General features: G+C 53.8%; 1 protein-coding gene, 1 long non-coding RNA gene and 1 pseudogene across 2 annotated transcripts in view; 2 read left to right on the top strand and 1 right to left on the bottom strand.

Moving 5' to 3' along the window:
* Positions 1 to 15,786, bottom strand: part of LOC131093424 (zinc finger protein 239-like) — a 39,988-nt gene extending 24,202 nt beyond the window's left edge. Inside the window, exon 1 of the mRNA XM_058040590.1 lies at positions 15,714 to 15,786. The gene's annotated coding sequence lies outside the window, so the exon portion shown is untranslated. The remainder of the gene's footprint in view (positions 1 to 15,713) is intronic.
* The window catches only part of LOC131093383 (zinc finger protein 850-like), a 201,688-nt pseudogene extending 178,983 nt beyond the window's left edge, over positions 1 to 22,705 (top strand).
* Positions 4,902 to 6,419, top strand: LOC131093462 (uncharacterized). The gene is made up of 2 exons (XR_009115576.1): positions 4,902 to 5,578; positions 6,028 to 6,419. It is a non-coding gene; the product is annotated as an uncharacterized LOC131093462 (long non-coding RNA).
* Positions 22,706 to 24,027: the final 1,322 nt, after the last annotated feature.

Here is a 24,027-nt window from a genome sequence, read left to right as displayed (position 1 = left end):
CCCTCATCCAGCCCGGGGATCCCCCTGCACCCCCTTATCCAGCCCCAATGCCCCCCCGCACCCCCTTTCCCTGGACCCCCCCCTCCCGCCTTCCCCAGCCCCCACCCATCACCTTCCTCAACACCGGGGGCCCTGCACCCCCTTTCCTGGGCACCGGGACCCCCTGGAACCCCCATTGCCCTCACCCCCCATTCCTGGGCACAAGGACCCCCCGAACCTCCGTTCCTGGGCAGGGGGACCCCCCTGCACGCCCTTATCCGGGACTGGGACCCCTCCTGGACCCCCTTCACGTGTTCTGGGACCCCCCGCACCCCTGCCCGGCCCTCCCGCCCTTCCCAGACCCCAGACCCCAGACCCGCCCTTTTCCTTCACCTTTGCACCCCCAGATCTCCCAAATTTCCGGATCTCCCCAGTTCTCCCCTCCAGGCGCTTCCTTAAGGGGGTCCCAGGGGTTCCCAGGTGTTCTCAGAGGGCTCCAGGGCGGTCGCAGCGGGATCCAGAGGGATTCTCTGCAAATCCTCCGTCCCCTCCCCGCCCCGCCCTCCTCGGTCCCTTTCGCTTCCGCGTCCCAACCTGCGAGACCGGGATCTGCCCGGTGACCGGTGACGTCACTGACAGATCGGGCTGCCATTGGCGGGCAGGAGACAGCGGGGCCGGAGGCGGGGCCGGAGGCGGCTGTGGGAGCCTGGCCATGTCTGGGGCGGAGCCGCAACAGAGCAGCGCCGTGGCTCCAGCGCTGGGTCTGGGGCTGCTCTGGGGGCTCCTGGGGCTCCTGGGGGACCCGAGGGGCGCGACCAAAAGTGAGTGGGAACCCCGAAACCGGGAACTCCCTGAACGTCCATTTCCGGGCACCGGGACCCTCCTGAACTTCTGTTACCGGGCACAGGAATCCCCATAGGCCCATTTTGGGTCCTGTGACCCCCTCCATCCCCTCCTTCAGCACCGGGACCCCCCTGAACTCCATTCCTGGACTCGGGGATCCCCGTGAACGTTCATTTCTTGGCAGCGGGACCCCCTGCGCCCCCTTATCTGGCCCCGAGACCCACCGGATCGCCCATTCCTGGGGATCAGGATCCCTTTGAACCCTGAATCTCGGCACGGGAACCCCCCTGAACCCCCATTCCTGGGCACTGGGTCAGCCCTGAATCTCCATTTCTGGGCACCAGGACCCCCCTTCACCCCCTTATCCGGGACTAGGATCCCCCCACACCCCCGTCAGTGCTCTGGGATCCCCCTGTCCCCCTTTTCGGGCATCCCGCCCTTCCCAGACCCCAGACCCTTTGGACCATTACCTTGACCTTTGGATTCCCCCAGATCTCCCAACTTTCCGTGTCCCCCCCATTTTCCATTCCAACCGCTTCCCGAAACGGGGTCCCAGAGGGTCCCAGGGGTCGCAGGGGGGATCCTGATGGATCCAGATGAACTCCCTGGAATTCCCCGTTTCCCTCGTCCCCTCCCCCGGCGTTCCCTCGGTCTTTTCTCTTTCGCGTCTCCCAAACTGCGTCCCCGGGATCCGCCCGCCTCTCCCTGCCCCAGACCCCTCTTTCTGTGACCCAGGGACCCCTGAACCCCCATCCCTGCCTTTCCCAGCTCCCAGACCCCACTGCCCTCAACACCGGGGACCCCTGGACCCCCTTTGGTGGGCACCGGGGACCCCTGGATCCCCCATCCCGCCTCTCCCAGTCCCTTCATTGGACCTTGGACCCTTTCTGGCTCTCCCGGTTCCGCTTCCCAACTCTTGGACGCTCCCAGAGCCCCCAGTCTCTGCGTCCCCCCATTTCTTCACCCGTGTGTCCTGCTGGCGGGGGGTTCCTGAATTTTCACGTCTGGGCACTGGGACCCCCCTGCACTCCCTTATCCAGTACCAATCCCCCCCTTTCTCATCCATCCCGCCTTCCCCAGTCCCCCCTTTTCCTTGACCCTGAGACCCCCTGGACACCCATTCCTGCTTTTCTCAGCTCCCAACGCCCCTTTCCTCTGCATCAAGGATCCCCAAGACTCCTATTCCCAGGTCCTCCCACCTTTTGACCCCTCATTCCTTAGGACTGGGGATCCCTGGACCCCCTTTCCTGGGCACAGGGATCCCCTGGAACCCCCATCCCACTCTCCCAGTCCCTGCACCACCCCCCCCCCTTCTGAGCCCCCATTCCTGGACACCAGGACCCCCTGCAGGCCCTTTCCTGTCCATTCCACCTCTCCCACCATGCACACCCTTTCCTTGGCCCCAGGATCCCCAACCCCCTTCCCAGCTCTCCCAGTTCCCCTTTCATTGATCCATGATCCCCTCAACCCCCCCAAATCTCCGTGTCCCCCCAGTTCTCCACTCCCTGCGTTACCTGCACGTGGCGGTGTCAGAGCCCAGCCCAGGGATCCCCCAGTACATGCAAATGGGGCTCATGGATGGGATCCCCTTTGTGCGCTACGGCAGCGAGCAGGGCCGGCTGGAGCCGCTGACGCAGTGGATGAAGGATGGAGTCGAGCCAGGATTTTGGGAGTGGCAGACCCGGAACAGTATGAGGAACCAGCACATGGATGCCAAGAACCTGGAGACACTGCAGGAGCAATACAACCAGAGCGGGGGTGAGTGGGGGGATCTGTGGGGGTGGGATGGGATTGGGGGGATAGGATGGGATGGGATCTATAGGTGTCAGATGTGGATTCATGGGGTTCAAGTGGTTGAAATGGGGATCCATTAGGCTAGGATTGGATATCTTGTGATCCATGGATTGGGATGTGGATCCATGGGCTGCGATGGGATCTGTGGGGCTGGGATTGGATCCATGCAGCGGGGATAGAAACTGTAGGGCTGAGATGGGGACCCATGGGGCTGGGATGGGATCTGTGGGGCTAGGATAGGAATTGTAGGGCTGGAATGTGCATCCATGGGGCTGGGATGGGATCTGTAGGGTTGAAATGGGAACTGTAGGGCTGGGGTGAGCATCCATAGGGCTGGGATCGGATCTATAGTTTACGGATGTGGATTCACAGAGCTCCAAGTGGCTGAAATGGGGATCCATTAGGCTGGGATGGGATATCTTGTGATCCATGGGGCTGGGATGTGGATCCATGGGGCTGGGATGGGATCTGTGAAGCTGGGATGGGACCTGTGGGCTTGGGTTGGAATCTGTGGAGTTAGGATTTGCATCCATGGGGCTCCGAGGAGCTAGGAGGAGCCTCTGTGGGTCTCCATCAGACTCTGGAGCTCCATGGGGCTGGAATGGGGCTCTGTGGGGCTGGGACACAATTCCATGGGTCTCTGTGGGTACAATCCCTCCAGGTCTCCACACGAGGTTGCGAGTTTCCGGCTGTGACCTCCTGTCCGATGGGAGCATCCATGGATCCCACCGGAATGCCTACGATGGGCGGGATTTAATTTCCTTCGACCTGGAATCCAGGAGATTTGTGGCGGCCGACAGCGTTGGTGAGATCATCAGGAGGCGCTGGGAGCAGGATGGGACCGTGGCTGAGTATTGGATGAATTACTTGAAGCACGAATGCCCCGAATGGCTCCAGAAATACATCAGAAGGAGCTGGAGCGCCAAGGTGGGAGCAGAATTCCTGTGGGGATTTGGGATTTGGGGATAGGGGACTTGGGAACACAGTAATTCCTGTGGGAATTCTATGGATACATCTCATCTCCAGTGAGAACTCCATGGGTAGATCTCACTCTCATGCTGTTCCTGTGGGAATTCCATAGGTAGGACTCACCCCACCCCAGTCCCACTCTCATGGAATTCCAATGATGTCTATCACCATTATCCCATTCCAGAGCCCCCTGATGTCCATGTGTCTGGAAAAGAGGAACACAAGATGCTGATCCTGTCCTGCCACGCATACGGATTCTACCCCAACACCATCGCAGTCAGCTGGATGAAGGGGAGTGAAACCTTGGATCAGGAGACGGAGTGGGGCGGGATCGTTCCCAACAGCGACGGCACCTTCCACACCTGGGCCGGGATCGAGGCGCTGCCGGAGGAGCGGGAGCAGTACCGGTGCAGGGTGGAGCATCCCGGAATGCCAGAACCTGGGATCTTCGCTTGGGGTGAGGCTGGGAATGTGGGGATTGGGAATTTGGAATTCCCAAATGGGCATCCCCCTCCCCTCCTCACTATCCCACATTTCCCAGAGCCGACATCTGGCGGGAATCTCACTGTGGTGGTCGCCGTGTCCATCATCACTGTCATCCTCATCCTCATTGTCCTCATCGGATTCGGCGTCTGGAAGCTCCAATCCGGTAACACACGGGATGGGGGTCAGGAAGGGACACGAATCCACCCGGCACCGTTCTGGGAATCCTGTGCCACCAACGCTGATCCCACTTTGTTTCCACAGGGAGGAGGGACAGGAATGGATACAAACCAGCAGCTGGTGAGTTCCAATGGCGGATCCAGCTCTGGATCCCTTCTGTGCAAATCCCAGGATGGATCCAGGGGTTAATCCCAGTGTGTGATCTGTGCTGGAATCTCATGGATCTTCTCTTTCTGCAGGAAGGGAACACGGGAACCAACAGCTCAAGCACAGGTACGGAGCAGGATCAGGGTGGGATTCCAGAGGGGGATTGGGGCAGGATGGATGGACTGGGATCAGGGAAGGATTCTGGATCAGGGCAGGGGTCCATGCAGAGTGGGATCAGGGGGAATTGTAGAGTGGGACTGGGGCTGGATTCTGGAGCAGGATTAGGTGGGATGGATGGAGCAGGATCGGTCCAGGATGGATAGAGTGAGATCAGGGAAGGATTCCAGTTCTGAATTGGGTGGGATGGATGGAGCAGGACTGTGGCAGGATTTGAGTAGGATCATGTGGGATCCTGGATAGCTCCTGCTCTGCATGGACTCCAGCCAGGTCTACCCTGTGGAATGAGGACAGGGTGACACCATGACCTTCTCTCATCCTGGCAGGAATCACTGCCTGAGTGATCCATGGAGCTGGATCCGGCCCCTTCCCTCTTCCCAGGAAAGCTGAGAGCTGCCACCAGAGCTGATCCTGCTGCTCCCACCCACCCCACAGGTCTTTCTAACGGATTCATTTCCAGTTTTCCATTTCCCAGTGTTTTAAAGGCAAGAACCACAAATATTTACAATGCTTTAATTCTGGTGTGAAATTATCCTGCTTTGGGCAATAAATCTACTTGTGGCAATAAATCCTGCTTTGGGCAATGTCCTGGATTGTCACGCAAATTGTACTCTATTTACCATCTGTATAGCAGTTGTTTTCTGTTAAGTAGGCAGTTTTCCTTATCTCTTCTACAACCGGGGAGATATCTGTTGATAACAGGCTACTGAATGTCACTGCCTGACTGATAAGAACTACAGCATCCCAGTGTGAGATGCTCCGCCCAGAGGGGAGAGCCAAGCATTCCTACCTGGATATAATCTTGAGGTTCTGGACCACCAGCATGGCTTTCTCCACTGCATCCCCAGAGGAACAGCAGCTGCTTCTCCTTCCACTGGATCTTAGAGGAAGACTGCACCTTTCTACAGGATCCCTGCTCCAATAGAACCACACCTGACACTCCAGGAGGACTGCAGCCACATTTCCAATGGGACTGCTACCAACAACCTGGCCAACAGGGTGTCAGGTTGTGTTCTGACTCTGTCAGTGTTGTTCTAGTGCACTGTATTGTTTATTTTATCTTTTTATTTTCTTGCCTAGTAAAGAACTGTTATTTTCTGCTCCCATATTTTTGCCGGAGGGTCTCTTAATTCCAAATTTATAGCAATTTGGAGGGGTGGGGAGGGTTTACATTCTCCAATTCAGGGGAGGCTCCTGCCTTCCTTAGCAGACTCCTGTCGTTCCAAACCAAGACAGATTTTGGCACCCAATGTGAAGCTCAAGGGCATAGAAACAAAAAGGGGATAACAGTTCTTGAGTAATCTAATTTTGTGTGCTGATACAGAAACCTTGTTAGGTGTCACCATGTGGTCCTAGTTTGGGTGGCATGTGACCATGGTTGTATTTGTCCCATTCGCACGCCCTCATCTAAACATAGGTCCTATAACCAAGGCTGTTGTCTGGTTTGCTTTACAGGTTAATAAGGTGAGGAATTAATGGATTTTTAACTTCCACTGGAAGGCAAGCACATGGATTCAGAGCTATCACACCCTTACTGTATGGGCCCATCAATGCCTTGCCCCATGACTCAGAGAAAACTCCCTCCAGGAGCCATTTCTGTTTGATGGGCAATCAAGGACCAATCATGACTCAGACCGATATCAGCCCATTGGGAGATGCTCTGCCCAGTGGGGAGGAGCTCAGCATCCCCACCTGGATATCATCTGGGCTTTGGGACAGAACAGGCAGCCCTTACCCACTGGTTTCTAGAGGACAAGAGCTGCCAGATCTTTTCTATGGGATCACCACATCAACAAGACCGTTTCATCTGGACTGCCACCACCACCCTAACTAGCAGGGTGTCCGGTTTTATTCTGACTCTGTCAGTGGTTTCATTTTGTACTATTGCATGTATTTTTGGTTTCTTTTCCTAATAAATTGTATTTCTGACTTGGAGTCTCTCACTGGTTTTGCTTTCTAACCAGAACATAATTTTGGCACCCAAAGTGGGGCAGCAAGGTTTTTTCTCAAGAACCTGGTTACTCTGGGTGGGTAATGCAGAAGGACGGGGAAACCCCTTGTGTACCACAAAGAGACCTAATTTTAAGTGAGATCTGTGTGTAAGGTTTCATTCTGTATTTTAAATATATCAATATGTCTATACATCTATATATCTTTTATATACATTATTATGTGCATTATACATTTATATATCTTTTTCTTTTGTGTTTCATGTATTTTGGGGTTTTTTCCCTTTTTGTAAAAACTCTTATTTCTGATTTAGAGTTTCTCACTGGTTTTGCTTTCAAACCAGAACAACTGGCCACTGGCGATGGTTGTTTGGCTTGATTGACCAATTGGATCTGCATGTGTGTTGTGACTGTCAGGCAAGGGCCATGGGTTGTTCTTAGTAGTAAAGTATGGTATAACAAAGCAATTGATCAGCCTGCTGCAATCATGGAGTCAATGCTCATTATTCCCTGCTGGGGACCGCTGCTACGACAGGGACTGATGATTTTTCTTTCAGCACTGGACAGTCCTTTTTCCAATGCCCCCATATCTTACAGGATGCACTCTGAGCCTTCTCCAGAGGGGAAGCTTTCTTGGGTGACTTTTCCCGAGTTGCCTTCTTGCTAGGCTGGGATTAACTCTTTCAGTTGGGCCCCTGTCTCAAAATACCTTCCAGGCAACCTCCAGCAGTTTATCCATGTCTTCAACTCCCTTTATCTTTCCTTACGTCTTTTGAAGCCTGACCCACACAAAACAAAACCAGATGTGCTTTACCATCAACTGATTCAGAATCTAGATCAGTCTATTTGATGGCAGATCTCTTCACCTGTTCAAAAATCAGTGGGTGATTCATCATAATTTTGCCTCACTGGGTAAAACTTTGACTAATTTACAGTTTTAGAGACCCCATGTTTTAACCCACATTCCACGAGGCTTTGATATCATTTTAATTTTGCCATCTGCTCAAGTGTATTTGGATCCCATCCAGGGTTTCCAAGGGGAAATATCTCAGTGACAGCGCCTTGAAGCAGCTCCCTCGCTGTGCTCCCCTCAAGGAACATTGAGGTGGATTTATTGACCACTTGTCCCTCAGTGGGGTCTGTGGTATTTGCTGGGTCCCCAGGATGAAGGAGGAACTGAGAATCTGACTCCATGTTCTTAGAAGGCTAATTTATTATTTTATGCTATTATTTTATATTACAGAATGCTATACTAAAACTCTACTAAAGAATAGAGAAAGGATACAGACAGAAGGCTTAACAAGAATGAATAATAAAAACTTGTGACTCCTTCCAGAGTCCCGACAGAATTGGATGGTGATTGGTCATTAAGTAAAAACAATTCACATGTTGCATAAACAATCTCCAACCACATCCCAAAGCAGCAAAGCACAGAAGAAGCAAATCAGATAATTATCTTCTTTTTTTCTCTGAGGCTTCTTGGCTTCCCAGGAGAAGAATCTTGGGCAAAGAGGATTTTTTCAGAAAATATGGCAGTGACAATGGTCAAGTGATGTGTCTGACACAGGCTTCAGATCAGCCCGGTGTGATTCATACAGAGGGCATTTATATATTTATTCATTCATTCATTTATTTATTCAATTATTCATTCATTTATTTAATAATTAATAGGCTGTATGGTGCACACATGAACTAAGAGATTATATTGCACCAACCAGCAGCTACAATGAATCATCGATAATCGATATTGGTATCAAACACTGTATCAAATTGCTGGTGATCAATAACAATGTGTAGAAGGCAATACAAGAGTGCAAAAGGCAATTATTAAATTGCCATTTATGACCTGGCTGTGCTGCAGGCACAGTGGAAAGCTGGAAGCTGCTGAGGGGACCCATACACCCCTGTCCCCTGTCCCTGACTGTCCCTGAGTGTCCCCAGTGATGTCACCCCAGGAATTCCCATCAGGATTTGGGACAGTATCATTGAAAATTCCTAGAAAATTCCCCAAATCTGTCTCAAATACTGCACAGGGAGGGCACAGGTGACAGTAACGATGTCCCTGATGATGTCAGTGCTCCCATGTGAAACTTTCCTGCAGCAGCCTCGGGATGTCCTCGATGGCTTTTTGGCACTGCTTGGCCACTGCGCAGCTGCCAGGGCCACTGGGGCCACCCCAGCCACCATAGGGACTCAAGAGGATGTTGTCGATGACCCCAGGTGTCCCAAGCAGGTGATCCTTGGCCAGGCGGGTGCTGGCCTCCCACAGCCACTCAAACTTGGCCACTTTGGCTACCAAGGCCTGGAGGACATCAGGGGACACCTCGTTTGTCCCCTTCAGGATGGCCTCGATGTCCCTGAGCCGCCACTCCATGTTCCAGTAGAACAAGGTGGCTCTGTCACATGTGCACCAAGCACTGCAGCAGCCCCAGGGCCACCTCTGCCCAATGTCCCCTCCTGGTGGCTACCATAGCCTCTCCCATTCCCTCATTGGTGGCTGCTGCCACCTGGGCATCTTATGTGGCCATTTCCCTGGCCACTTCCTCCTTGTCCAGGGCCACCATCAGCTGCTGGTTCACGATTACCTTCCTGTGGTTGTCACGGAGCTTGGTGGCCTCCCTGGACAGCCAGTCCCAGTGGTCCACGAGCCTGGCCACCAACTCCAGCCAGGCCTTGGCCACGGCTCTTCCATTGGCCCAGGTGGTCCCAGGGGTGGCCCCGAGGGTGGCCAGGGCCCGGCCCAGGGAGGCGACACCAGGGTGGCTCAGGGAGGTGACATTGCCGTGGTTCAGGATTGCACGAAGGCTCCGGGTGAAATTCTTCAGGTCCTCATGTAAGGAGTTTGGGGACTTGTCACTGTGTGGCCCAGTCATGGTGGCCAGCAGCTCGCCCAGGGTGGCCACCACGGCCACCAGCACCTGAAGCTGTGGAGGGAACACCTGTGGAGGAGACAGGGGAGGTGTCAGGGACCTGGTGGCACTATTGGCCTCCTGCGGTGGCCTCAGTGCCCTCAAGTAGTCCCCTCTGCCCTTCCGTCCCTTTGTCAGCGTCTTGTCCCCACTGCCAACTCCCGCCACCCCTCGTGTCCCGCCCAGTGTCCCCTCTGTTCCCCTCTCCCCACCATCGCACCTCTTGGGGCTCCATGGTCACTGGGGATACATTGGGGACACTCTGGGGATGCTCTGGGGGTCGAAGGAGCCTTGGGATGTCCTCGATGGCTCTTTGACACCGCTCGGCCACCTCACAAGCACTGGATCTGGCGCAACCACCGGTGAAATAGACCTTGATGATGTCGTCAACTGCCCCCAGCAGGTGATCTTTGGCCAGGCGGGCATTGGCCTCCCACAGCCGCTCGGCCACGGCCACCTTGGCCACCAAGCCCTTGAGGACATTGAGACATGCCTCATTTATCCCCTTCAAGGCAGCCTTGGTGTCCCTGAGCAGGCGCAGCAGCTCCCGGGGGAACGCGGTGGCTTCGTCACACGCGGCCACCAAGCGCTCCAGCAGCCCCAGGGCTGTCTCACCATGGTGGCCCTTGTTGCCTCACTGGCAGTCAGCCTGGCCTCGCTCTTCACCTGGGCTCTATACCCGGCCACCACCTCGGCCCCCTCCTCCCCGCCCAGGGCCTGACCCAGCTCCACCATGTTTTCCTGAGCTGTCCCATAACGGGCAGCCTTGTCCTGTAGCTCCCTGGCCCGGGCGGCGGCGGTGGCCACCCTGTCGGCCGCCTTGGTGGCCAAATCCCTGCAGGCCTTGCGGAGCTTGGTGGCTGCCCTGGCCAGCCGGACCCAGTTGTTCACAAGCGCAGACACCGAACACAGCCACTCACCAACCGCCAATCCCACAGGTAACAAGGTGGTCCCTGGGGTGCTCTTGTAGGCGGCCAGGGTCTGCCTCAGGGCGTGGAAAGGGCTATCATCATCGGAGGTGACATCTTGGGGCCACCAGACGTTATCAATGCGGTGCAGGGTGACCCAGAGCTCCTGGTAAAGAACTCCAGATCCCAGTACAGGGACCATGGGGACCAGGGCTGCATCATCTCGTCCTGATTGCTCAGGGCGTCCAGCAGCTCACCCAGGATGGCCACCACGGTGACCTGTGGCTGCAGCAGGGCCGGGGACAGCTGGGGAGGGAAAAAGGAAGGTGTCAGGGACCTGGTGGCACTTACGGCCTTCTGGAGTGGCCCCCTGTCCCCGAAGGACCCTTTTTGCCCCTCCCTGGAGGGCTCTGCTGCCCGTCTGTCCCTCCCTTGTTCCCGCTGCCACCCCTGCCACTTCCCTCGTAGGGTCTGGCACCCTCCTGCCCTCACTGCTGTCCCCTCTGCCACCTCCCCACCCGCCCCGGAATCCTCTCCCTCTTTCAGCAATCCACGTTTTCCCCCCTCCCGTCGCACCTCTTGGGGCTCCATGCTCACTGGGAACACCTTGGGGACGCTCCGCTGGCGAAGGAGCCCCGGCACCAACTCCGGTCCAGGCCCAGAACAGGCCCCGGGGCCGGCGCCGGGAAAAGTCAGAGCCGCCTCAGGAGGGGCCGGAAAAGGGGTTGGGCGAGGTGACGTCACCGCCCGCCCTTTCCAGTACCGCCCCTATCCATGGAAAGCGCCTGGATTTGGCCGTTTTGGTTGAATCCCAGGGGATTTAGGCTCTATAGGAGGGTACTTAGGCTCCATCCCCAGGGGATTTAGGCTCCATCCCACCATTTCTAGGCGGATTCATTTCGCCGTTCCCGGCTGGATTTACGAGGGAACGCGGAGGGCTCTGAGGAGCCCGCAGAGTTGCCCTCAACAAACAGGGCCGCGCTGCTTCTCTCGCGAGACCTCTGCCGAGAATCCGCAAAGGCGGCGCGGACCAATCAGAAGCCGCGCCGGCCAGAAGTACTGGCAGAAGTTCCCGTTGCTTCGTCGTCGGCAGCTGCTTCCGGCGAATCCGCGGTGCATTGTGGGCACTGTGGTCCCCGTGGGGCCCAGCGGAGGCGGAGCGGGGCTGAGGCCGCGGGGCGGGGAGGGAGGGGGCGGGGCGGGGAGGGAGGGGGCGGGGCGGGGGGGGGAAGGGGCGGGGCGGGGGGGAGGGGGCGGGGCGGGAATCTGCGGGCGCCGAGGGAGCCCCGGGACCCCCCCCGGCAGCGCGGGATGGGCGACAGCGACCGCGGTCAGCACCGGGAGCGGGGAGAGGGGGAGGGGCGATGAGGAGGGGTTTGGAGGGGTTAGGAAAGGATTGGGAGGGACTGAGGGAGAACTGGGGGTCCTGAGGGGATGTGGGGTGTCCTGAGGGCGTTTGGGGAGATCGAGAGGGAGAACTGGGGATCGTGAGGAGGTTTGGGGGCTCCTGAGGGGATTGGAGGGGTTGTGAGGGGATGTGAGGGGGTAAGAGGGAGAACTGGGGATCCTGAGGGTATTTGGGGGGTCCTGAGGGGATTTGGGGGGATTGTGAGGGGGCTGAGGGGTTGTGAGGGGGTTTGGGACGTGGTGAGGGGATGTGGAGGGTCCTGGGGGAGAATTAGGTATCCTGAGGGGGTTTGTGAGGCTCTGAGGAGATCTGGGGGGGTCTTGAGGGGATATGGAGAAGTCATGAGGAAATCTGGGGGGATTCTGTGGAGATTTTCGAGGGTCCTAAGGAGGATATGGGAGCCCTGCGGGGGACCTGGGGTACTGAGGGTAGTTTGGAGGGTTGGGGGCACTTGGGGGCATTCTGAGTGGGTTTGGGAGGATTTTGGGAGTTTCCGACTAGATTTGGGGCATCCTGAGGGAATTTTGGAAATCCCCGAGTGGATTTTGTGGGTCCCTGACTGGATTAGGAGTGATTTGGGGTTATTTTGGGGTCCCTGACTGGATTAGGAGTGATTTGGGGTTATTTTGGGGTCCCTGACTGGATTAGGGGTCATTTGGGGAATTTTGGGGTGTTTTCAGGTGTTTTTGGGGTAAGTTTGGCTATCTGACCAGATTTTGGGGTCCTTGTTCTGATTTTGGGATATTTTGGCATACCTGACTCCATTTTGGGGTATTTTGTGGTCATTTTGGGGCTCCTCACCAGATTTTGGCCATTTTGGGGTAATTTCATGGTCCCTGACCAGAGTTTGGGGATTTTTTTGGATTTTTTTTGGAAGTAATTTTGTGATCTCTCACTAGAGTTTGGGGTTTTTTTGGGGTATTTTTGTAGGAAAACAGGGGCAGGACGGTCGGGATGGAGAGAGACGAGAGATCTCTGAAGCCAGGTCATGGAACTTGGGGTTTATTGCAAAGGGCCTGGGTGCAGGGCCCTGCTTGGAGCTGCCAGCCACAACTGGAGCAGGCCTGAGAGAGGGAGAAGAGTGGTGTTATATTTGCCCAATTATCCCATCATCAAAAACACCAAACTATATTAAAGGTAGCAGCAATTTTCATTGAATAGCTTAGAATATATAAAATCGGATACACTTGAAATATTGACAATGTAATTTGGTTAAAATAAGGGATAATTTGGTTCCGATAATAGCACATAAGCAAAAAAACCAAACGGAGAGGGGTACGGAGTGCAGGGCCCTGCCACCTCACGTAGGAGCTTGCCAAGGGAAAATTCCCCCTTTGGTGCCATATGTCAATGTCATCTCCTCCCATTTTCGAATCATCACACTTCTACATCCGCCCTCCTGACCACCTTTACCGCGCATGCTCCACCGCTCGGTTTGGTGGTCACACCCGTCTTTGGGGGTCCTCACTGATGAAGGCCTCTTCTCTTCCTCGATGTCCTTTCCTTCACCTTTGAGTTACACATGTGCACCAAGCCAGTATAATGTAAGCCAAAACTAACATAATATTATATTTAAGTGTCAAAGCAACAAATCTCTTATAACTAGCATTTTCCTGGGACCCAACCAGATTTTCCTTTCTTTCTGTTAATTTTTAGTAACTGTTATCTCTTGCTTTTTCCTGCCTTGAACATCTGCAGGAAAGGGGAGGGGATGGAACCCCTCCTCCCCTTTCTTTCTTGGCATTACACCTTTTAACTCTTTTATTATTTCCAAATATTAATTACTGTATCAATATCAATTATTGTTTCAATTTTGTCAGCACGGATCATACCTATTTACCACACTTCTCATTATCCTGCTCTGAGTTTTTGGACTTTTTTGTCAGAAATCTCTCCCCTCCCCCACTCATCCACAGGGGTTTGAAGCGGTTTTTCCTTTTTGGGGGAAATCAAAGCGATGCACTGATGCTCCTAATTAGGGGCAGGAGAAGTGAGGCTCCAGGGCTTCCCGCTCAGCCGGGGCCACCGGAGCCGCAGTGCCGGGAAAGCCGTGGCGGGAGCTGCGGAGAAGTTTGTTTGTGTTTTCAGCTCAATCCCCTCGGGCCCGGGCCCGTTCCAGGGCTGTTCCTCAGCTCCGGCTCTGCCCTCACGCAGCCCGGGGGGCCCTGAGAGCGCGGGGCGGGGCTGTGCCGTGTGCAGAGCCCGCCCCTGGCTGCGATTGGGCGGTGGTGCCGTCAGTCGCGGTTGTGGCGCGCTGATTGGTGGGAGCGGGGCGGAGCAGGGTCTCGGTGGCGGGCTGAGGGCGGCCGTGGCTGGGCAGCGGCGCCATTGTCGGAGCGTGTGTGCGGTGCCGTGAGCGGCGGCAGCAGCCGGAGCGCGGTGAGGCGGCGGCGGAGCTCGGAGGCGGCCGCAGCGCAGGTGGGAGCCGCGCTGGGTTGTGCGGGGGCTCGGGGCTGGCTGCGGGCCTCGGGGGCGGCAGGGGGCTCGGGCGGGTTCGTTGTGCCGTGTCCGGCGCGTGTTGCCGCTGGCGTGAGGGCGCTGCGGGAGCGGCTGCCCGCGGTCTCCTTGCGGCCGCTGCCTTGGCAGGAGCCGCTGCCGGAGCAGCGCTGGCTCGGCCCGGTTGCTGTGGCTGGGACAGAGGGGGCTGCCCCGTGCCCGGGGCTGTGCGGGGAAATTCCCGTGGCCGGAGGTTTCTGTGCCCAGAGGAGACAGAGGAGTCCTGTAAAAGTGACTTTATTGCTGAGCAGAGGGAGAGGCCGAGGGGCATTTGCCGTGCGCTCTCTGCCATTGTTGTAGTTCGCAGCCTCCTTTTTATCCTCATTTTCCCGGCCTTATCTCCCTCTCCCTTTGTGCACTGGCTGAGGTGCTTGGAAGGTTCAGACCTCCCGATCCGCCAACTGCATGTCCTCGTTAATGTGCACCCCCACTTTTGTATAACAGCCGATATTTACGGCTCTGTTAAATCCTTGTTCTTCTGGAAGTTCAGAAATTAAGCGGGACTTTGTGAGAGCAGCGGTCCATTTTACTTAGTAACAGATATTGAAGCTGGTGGTTTCGCCCCTTACTTCCTTATCGACGAGTCCCTGGCCCCTCGCTCCGCTGCTGAATGAGCTGCACTCTCAAGGTGTGGAGCATGGTAAAAAGATGAGAGTTGCTGTAGCACATCAGAGGAGAAATAGCATTCGTTTAACCCATGGTCTGTCAGGAGGCCACAAAACCGTGTCCCCTTCCCATCCTTTCCACGTTTGGACCAATACATGAGCTGCTTTTTTGTTTCCGTTGTTTTTTTTTTGTTTTTTTTTTTTTCACCACGTTTCCTTTGTCCTCTATTTGCCAACAGCAGTTTGAGTCATTTAATTTTCTACAAACTCCTCTTTTTTTCTGCTAACAGATGATCTGATCCCATCCCATGGTTAAGGGTTGTGTTCCTCATTTCAATAGATTGCTCAGCAGGAAGGTCATGAAGCCATTTATTATAATGAACAATAGTTTCTGAGAAATAAAAGAATTAAAAGACACTTAAAGTATATCAAGGGAATCGCAGAAGTTAATAAATGACCTAAAATACACTATCAGGAAGAACTTTGATCAGATATCTACATAAGTTAATAAATAATCTAAAATACACTCACAGAAGAAACTTTGGAATTAGAATATTTGAAGAAGCAGAAGTGGAAGCCAATAAGTTAAAGTGACCTGCCAAGCCGTTAGAATCAAGCCAAGTACAACAGTAACTTCAGCCTAGCCATGGTAAAACATGCCAAAGATAACAGGAAGAAGTCCAAATTAGGAAAAGCTTAAAATTTAACTAAGGAAGACCAAGAATTCCCGGAAGACTCCGCCTGCCTATGAATATGCATGTAATAAATGATGTAATCCTTGTTTAAAATTGTATAAAAACCCGCTTTTGCTGTACATAACTTAGAAATCCATTTTGTGATTTCTCCGACGCGTCGCAATTAAATACCTGCTGCTTATCTGACTTAGGCTGAGTCTCTTAAGCAGTTATTCTCGCCTTTTGGGGCAAAATTCGGCATCAGTCAGGAGCTGGAGCTGTCTCGTTGGTTATTGCAAGGGCAGCTTGTAATCTAATGATGCCATTGAAATGAGAAATGGGTTCTGTGGCTCCTGATATGAATTGGTTCGGGTTCCCAGGGTGTTATAGATTTTGTTCTGCTGGCCTTTTAGGTTTTCCCCATTTTTGGCCACTCTCCAGCCAGGGCTGCATCAATTGACTGCCTTTCTCTAATTAAATCATCAACTAATTGGATTCCCAACTTATTTCCCTGAATTTTTGGTAGCAAAAAATCCCCAGTGCTCTACTATGCCATATATAACACAGACAGGTACAGCACATGTTGGAGTGGCCAGAGGGATGATTCGTCCCCCATTTGTTTATAGTGAAGTTTTCACAGCATTCTCCATGTGCTGTTTCCCTTTGCAGCTTCACCCGTTTCTGTTGCAGGGTCAGATATCCTCCCCCTGGGCTCTGCCTTGAGCTGTGCAAATTCCATCAGTGCCAGCAGGCAGAGCTTGGGGTGAGGGGCAGAGGGAATCAGCCCAGTTCCTGCCCCGGGCAAGAGACCCAGGTGCATTGTCCACACTTTGCCGGGCAGTGTTCATTTGCATTTCTAAAGCTCCTCTGGAGGCTGCCTGGAATGGAGCTTCTCTTCCAGGGCAGCCATCTGGTGAGTCACATGTGGCCCCCCGAGAATCTGCTTTTTTGTAGAAAAAGTATATAACTATTTCTGAGTTAAAAGTATTATGGTTAAAGCTCTTGAATTTTGCAAAATGCAACATAAAGGTGAACATGGAAAAACGCAGACCAAAACTTGATTCTCACACTTCTGTCCCGAATCCACCTGACTATATAAAGTGGGAATATTATGAAAAATTTTTCTCATGTTGTAATTTTGTCACTGAAACTGCTGGGAAAACAAAAATTCTCCAAGAATCTCTTTAGTGTTAGAGAGTCAAGGCATTCCTTGGTTCTGGCCATGGTGTGCAACAGAAATAATTTCTTTCATAAATAGCCCAGCTGTGCAGAGAAAATCATTCCATGCCATGTGAGTTTTTCCTAAACTTTATGTAGTCTGAACCAATCTAAATCCACTCCTTTAATGTTCATTCCTTCCAAGTTGTGTAAGTTTTTAGTATTTGGTTTCCTGTTGGACCCAGATTTCTTCCCCTCTGATGTTCTGATGTGAATTCGGTCTCCACACTCCTGGATTTCCTTCTCAGCCTTTTCCAGCCCAGGTGTCTCCAGCTCTGCCGGGGGCAGTGTCTGGGGTAGCTGTTGGTTGCTGTTTGCTGCTGGGCAATGTTGATGTTTTGTTGCTGGTCGTTATCTCTGTGGGTGTCTTTTGGGCTGTTCCCAGTCTGTTGGGATGTTGAACTCATCTCCATTGAGTGGTGTAACACCCCTTAAAAAAAACCTTTAAAATTCCTTTCCCAAAGGCAAAGACAAACCAAGCCTGAGCAGAGAAATAAGATTTAAAAGAACCAGAATGGGTACATTTTGCAGCAGTGCAATGGCAGGCAGCCCAGAGTGTGGGTGTCAGTGAGCCCCAGAGTGGAATTGTGCCGTGGTGTTCCCCAGCAGCTGTGGCAGTGCAGGCCCAGCCAGCGCTGAAGCTGCAGCAGTGGCAGCAAGGCTTGGCCCCAGTGGCTGGAGACGGCAGAGGAGGGTGGCCAGGATTGCAGAGGATTCCAGGCGTGGATCTGTGGGCAGGCGCAGGGGCTTGGCCCGCTGTGGAGCCCTGGCTGCTGCTGCGTTGCCTTCAGGGCAGGCTCAGGGGCGGCCTCCCATCCTCCTGCTGCAGGCGGGAAGTGCAAATCTCCGGGGCTCCAGAGCCCTTGAGGCCAGGCTGAGGGGTCCCCCCGTGTTGAGCTGTGCTGGCGGCTGTTTCTGGCCTCAGGGACACTTGGCATGGGCCCCTTGGCCACCAGTGGTGCTGCTTTGCACTCCTTAGGCAGGAGCCGATGTCCTGGCTGGGTGTTGGGAGCAGCAAAGTGCCAGGGCAGGCTGTGTGCCAGCCCAGCTTCCTGTGGGAGAATGTGCCTTGATATCTGCTCCAGTGGTTGCTGAAGCAGTGAGAATTGCTTTTGCCCCCCCCCTGTTAGGTGCCATGGTGTCAGCAGAAGATATTGCAGCCTTCCTGCTCAGGGCATTTCAGTGCCAGACTCTCACAAGCACCCACAGCTGCGTGGGTTGAGCTGAGCATGGGGCGGTGACCTGCGCTGTGTCTGATTCCCCTTCCTTCCCTCCCCTGGAACAGGGTGTTGCTGACAAGACACCACTTGTCCTGGTTGCTTCAGGGTGCTTTGGAGAGACTCCATATCTAATTTTCCTTATTTTCCTGGGGCTCCCAACACTTCTTGGTTAACTTCAGCATAGGCCTGGCCAGACATTTGACACAGAGGTACAACAGGACCGTCCTCTGTATCCCTTTTTATGATATTAATTTGTGTTACGAGTTTAGTGATCAAATCTCTTCCCAGTAAATCATGATAACAATTAAGAGCAAGTAAAAATTCATGCATTACAAACCCATCTCCCAGATCTACTAATAGTGGTGGAATAAAACCATATGTGTTTCCCACTTATGCCCTCACTAATGAAACATATTTTTACCATTTTTCCCCCCTTAGGACTAAGGTTTAGAGTGGATTTAGAGACCCCTGTGTCCATCAGGAAATGCCTTCTCTCAATGCAGACCCACCCTGAATGTTCTCAATGGCTCCTGTGTGGAGGGTCCCTGGTGTGATGGGAGCTGTGACAGCCCTGCCAATCCATGTGCATCAAGGGGTGGACTTGCTGGTCCTGAGGGTGCTGCTGTCTGTGCTTGCAGTGTCCTTGTGCCCTGCAGCTGGAGCCCTGGTTCCTTGCCAGGGGCTGTTTTGGTGGGCTCTCCCCTGCCGAGGAGGGCAATGCCTCTGCCAGGTGCTTGTGGCCAAGCTGTGCCCTGGGTGCTGGGGCTCCCTTGGGCCCTGGGGTTGATCCCTCAGGGGCTGTAGGAACTGTGTCCTGGCCTTTGCCTTCAGCTTGGCCTTTTGCTGCTCCCTTCTTGCACTCACCTGCTGTGCCTTTGTGCCCAAGTGCTGCAGGGCCTTCTTGTGCCCCTCCTGCAGCCCCCTCAGTGCCTCTGGGTGCTCATCCTCTGACAGCTGCTGAGCTTTCTGCAAAATCGTTTGTATCTCCAGTAACCCTAATTAAATCCTTAAAAGATAATCTCCTTGCTAAAATGTACAATCCACATTTCCCAGGCGTTCCTTGCTCCTCCTCCCTGTGCTCAGGGTGCCCTCCCCAGCCCGTATCCCAGAGCCGCTCCCTGTCCTGCCGCAGTGTCCAAAGGCGGCCCCCGGCGGGCAGGGCCGGCAGCTCCACGGGGCCGGGCAGCGGCCGGGGCGTCCCGCAGCCTCCTGGGGGCCGGGGGCCGCTGCCGGCCCTGCCCGGGCTGGTGGGGTCAGGCAGCGCCCGGCGCTGAGCCCCAGCTGCCCCACAGCCCCGGCCCGGCCCCACAGCTCCCCACAGGCCCCCAGGCCGTGCTCCCGGTGCCGCAGCTCTGCGCCCGGTGCTGCCTCTGCCCCCCACTGAGAAACCCCCTGAAACCCTGACCTCCTTGATTTCCTGGCCTGGAAACCGGGGATACAAAAGATCTGAATCAGCTGACAAGTTTTGAGGCTAAGGCCCTGCTGATAAACATCCCAATCCTCAGTATTTTTCTCTTCCTCCGCTTTTCCATCATCCTTTTCCTTCCCACATAGATTCCTGCTGCAGCTTTTTGCCTTAACCATATTGCTGCACACTCCCCTTCACGCAATGCCTTTGCAGCACACCAACACCATCCATGCCCTGTTGTCCAAATGCGAGGGGAATTTGGGGAGGTGGGAGTGGGGCAGCGCCAAGGCCGGGCCCCCCCGCGCTGTCCCGGCGGGAGCGGCTGCAGTGGGGACCGAGTGCGGGCGGGAGCGGCCGAGAGCCCAGCGCTGCCCCAGCCCGACCTGCCCCAGCTCCATCCCTGCCCCTGCCGCAGGATGCTGTGGGTTTGGGGGGAAGAGGGAGCCGGCAGTGGGTGCTGGGCCTGGGGCAGGAGGAGAAGGGAAGGAGAAGCAGAATTGAGGAACATGATGCCGAATTTTGCCCCAAAAGGTGAGAATAACTGCTTAAGAGACTCAGCCTAAGTCAGATAAGCAGGAGGTATTTTATTGCGACGCATTGGAGAAATCACAAAATGGATTTCTAAGTTATGTACAGCAAAAGCAGGTTTTTATACAATTTTAAACAAGGATTACATCATTTATTACATGCATATTCATAGGCAGGCGGAGTCTTCCGGGAATTCTTGGTCTTCCTTAGTTAAATTTTAAGCTTTTCCTAATTTGGACTTCTTCCTGTTATCCTTGGCATGTTTTTCCATGGCTTGGCTGAAGTTACTGTTGTACTTGGCTTGATTCTAACGGCTTGGCAGGTCACTTTAACTTACTGGCTTCCACTGTTGTTTCTTCAAATATTCTAATTCCAAAGTTTCTTCTGTGGGTGTATTTTAGATTACCTTATCTAAATATCTGATCAAAGTTCTTCCTGATAGTGTATTTTAGGTTATTTATTAACTTCTGTGATTCCCTTGATATACTTTTGAGTGTCTTTTAATTCTTTTATTTCTCAGAAACTATTGTTCATTATAATAAATGGCTTCAAACAAAAGGGTCAAATGATGCATGAGGGAGGAGAAGGTGGTATTGTGCGGGAGAAGGAGGAAGAGGAGTGGGAGAAATAGCAAGGACACTGGATGTGGAGGAGGAGCAGAAACAGAAGGCACCACAAGGTTCCACTTCTCCCTGTATCTGCAACTTCCCTGCCAGCCCCAGTAGCATTCCCCCCCTACCATGCAGCAGGTAACCGGGAATTGGGATCCACGATTTTCCCGGGGGTGAATCTTGGTGTTTCTGAGCTTTATTGGGCTAATTATTGGTGCTTTGTTTTTTTGTGGGGGCTGAATCTTTATATTTTGGAGGGGGCTTTTGCTGAATCTTGATGTTTGGGAAGTTTTTGATCTGTGTGTTGATGTTTGGAGGACTTTTGTGCTGAATCTTGGTGTTTTGGAGGTTCTTAGAGACACAAGATGCCCAATGACTTAATGAGATGAACTTGGGCAAGGAGGAGCTCCCAGTCCAATGCACTCTCATCTTGTTCTTTTCCCCAAACCAGGATTTTTCATTCCTAGGACGTGTGTGAATGGAGCAGGAGGAAAAGCCCTGGAGATTCCGCACGAGGAGGGGCAGCAAACCCAGCCCAGGGAGCTGCGGGGAGGAAAGAGCCCCCCTGAGCAAGGAAGGCGGCCGGAGATGCAGCCAGAGCTCAGAGCTGGTGGAGAAGCCCCATGGCAGAGAGAAGCCCCACAAGTGCTTGGAATGTGGGAAGGGTTTTAGTCGGAGCTTAGACCTGATCCAGCACCAGGTGATCCACACTGGGGAACAGCCCTACGAGTGTGAGGAGTGTGGGAAGCGTTTCAGCTGGAGCTCCAGCCTGAGGCAGCACCAGGTGATTCACTCTGGGGAGAGGCGCTTTGAGTGTGAGGAGTGTGGGAAGAGCTTCAGCCACAACTCTGTCCTGATCCAACACCAGAGGATCCACACTGGGGAAAAGCCCTTTGAATGTGGGGAATGTGGGAAGAGCTTCAGGCAGAGGGGGAGCCTGATGCAACACCAGATGATCCACAGCGGGGACCGGCCTTACGAGTGTGGGGAATGTGGGATGAGCTTCAGCCAGAAGGGCCACCTTACGCGACACCAGAGGATCCACACAGGAGGAAAGCCCTATGAGTGTGGGGAGTGTGGGAAGAGCTTTAGATACAGCTTTGGCCTGAGGAGACATGAGAGGATCCACACTGGGGAAAAGCCCTATGAGTGTGGGGAGTGTGGGAAGAGCTTCAGCATGAAATGCAAGCTGACGGAACACCAGAAGATCCACTCTGGGGAAAAGCCCTACAAGTGTGGGGAATGTGGGAGGAGCTTCAGAGAAAGCTGGGCCCTGATTCGGCACCAGGTGATCCACACGGGGGAACGGCCCTACACCTGCTTGGAATGTGGGAAGAGCTATGGGTGGCACACTGACCTGAGAAAACACCACCAGCGTGTTCACTCTGGGGAGAAGCCTTACAAGTGTCCCCAATGTGGGAGGAGGTTTCACAGGAGCTCCGATCTCCTCATACATGAGCGGAGTCACAGGGAGGAGAGGCCCTTCCGCTGCCCCGACTGCGGGAAAGGCTTCAAGCTAAACTCCCACCTCACCCTGCACCGGCGCATCCACACGGGGGAGAGGCCCTACGAATGTGGGGAGTGTGGGATGAGATTCTCATCGAGCTCAATCTTGACAAAACATCAACGAAGGCGCCACTAAGGGAAGCCCTGTGAGTGGCCTGAGTGTGGGAAGAGCTTCGTGTGCTGCTCCAGCTCCATCCCCCATGAGAGGATCCACGTTGGATGATCCCCAGTGACCCCTGTTGGGCAGAGCCCTGGTGATCTGTGGTCCTGATGATCCAAGTTGGAAGGCATCTGTCTGGGGGGCTCCACATCTTCCTGGTTCCCTGAGGGTACCTAGATAAGCCCAGCAGCAGGAACATCCATCAGGATGCAGACCTATAATGGGAATTCCATGGGGAGAGCAGATTTGTCGACTTTCAACCCCATAAAATCTTTTGCATTCAATTCTATCTTCCTGTGACATCAAGGAGTATTGAATGGTCTTGGAGGTATATTCTGGGTTACTGTTTGGTGCTTGTATCCCCAGTCTGTTCTGTTTATGCTGAATAATAAGTTTTGCACCTTCAAGACTTGTCCTGAGAGTGAAGGGGGAGAGAAGAAGCACGGAGTTTGTTTCCAGAAACCGCACTCACTCCTCCACATTCGTGTTCCTGCACTGTGTTGTCTGCGGATGGACAGACAGTGGGACAGAGCTCTCCTGAACCAAACAAGTTCTCTGGACTGTGGGGTTTTTCCCCTTTCTTTGGACCTGTTCAAACCTGCTCTGGCCTGAACACCAGAAGAGCATGGGCAGCTCACACCTGTGGCCCACCGGGCTGGGCCTGGCCTGTGACATTTCCAGCACCAGAGGGATTGATAAGAGACTGAGTGAGCTGAGCTACAGCCACAGAGGGACTTAGTGAGTTTGTCTCTCTTTTAGAGCGGCAAAAGGTTTTATTGTTTAATATTATTTAGGTTTTATTGTTTAATAAACAGTTTTTTCTGCTTTTCTCCAAGGAGGTATTTTATTTTTCCTGAACCAGTTGGGGGAAGGGCCAATTGAATCTGCTGTCTTAAAGGAGCCCCTTTGTGGGTTCTCTCTCAAATTTGCCCTGAACCAGGACAAGGTCTTTTCCAACTTCAGGGATTCCACAGTTTTGATTTCCTATTTCCCAAGGGTGTCTTCTGTAGCCAAATGGTGAAAAACTGGGGAAAAGACCAAGATTTTGGAGACAGTGGGGTAGAAACCCCACCAAAAAAGGTTCTTCCCTTCCACCTAAGCAGTGGATCCTCAGCTGGTATGGACAAGGAAATCCTTTTCTTTTGGCCTTGATTTTGTTTTAATTTCTATTTATCCCTTTAAAATATCCAATATTGAGGTAAAAACAGACATTGAACTAAGACTTGGATGTGGTCATGGTAGGACACATGGACACATGGAGAGAGACTTGGGGACGCATGGATTTTAACAGGGATGGGGCCATTTGTGGGGGACATGGGGGGACACAGGCATGGATGGAGATGTGGGGGACAATGACAGGGATGGAAACAGGGAGAGAGCCATGGGTGAGGACATGGTGGGACATGGGCAGTGACATGTGGGGACATGGCCATGGCCGGTGCCATGGGGGGAACTTGCAGGGGATGTGGGGGATGCAGGGTTGGAGGGAGTTGAGGGTTCCTGGGAGGGACTTGGGTCTTGCTGAGGCCTTTGGGGACCCCAGGCTGAGCAGCTCCAGCTGTGCTGGGAGACCCTGGGGGAGCTTCTGGGGCAGCTGCTCAAGGACCCCCTGACCTGGAGCCCCAGCCAGGCATTGGGCTCCTGGAAGGGGATGAACATCCTTGTCCCCAGGAGGGAAATCCCAGCACCCCCAGGGTGTCAGGGGCAGCTGAGAGGCCACAACAGGGAGGGGAAAGCCAGAGAGAGCTGTCACACTTCTAAGCTACACCTCAAAAGTCCCAAAACTGAGGGATTCCTCCCAGGAAAAAGGAGCCAGGAGCTGCCAGAATTGAGGGAAAGGGGAGATGTGACCTTC

The sequence above is a fragment of the Melospiza georgiana genome, chromosome 25, assembly GCF_028018845.1.
Source record: "Melospiza georgiana isolate bMelGeo1 chromosome 25, bMelGeo1.pri, whole genome shotgun sequence".
Lineage (NCBI taxonomy): Eukaryota > Metazoa > Chordata > Aves > Passeriformes > Passerellidae > Melospiza > Melospiza georgiana.
The sequence above is the reverse complement of the archived record's forward strand: the minus strand, read 5'-3'. Positions and strand labels throughout refer to the sequence as shown.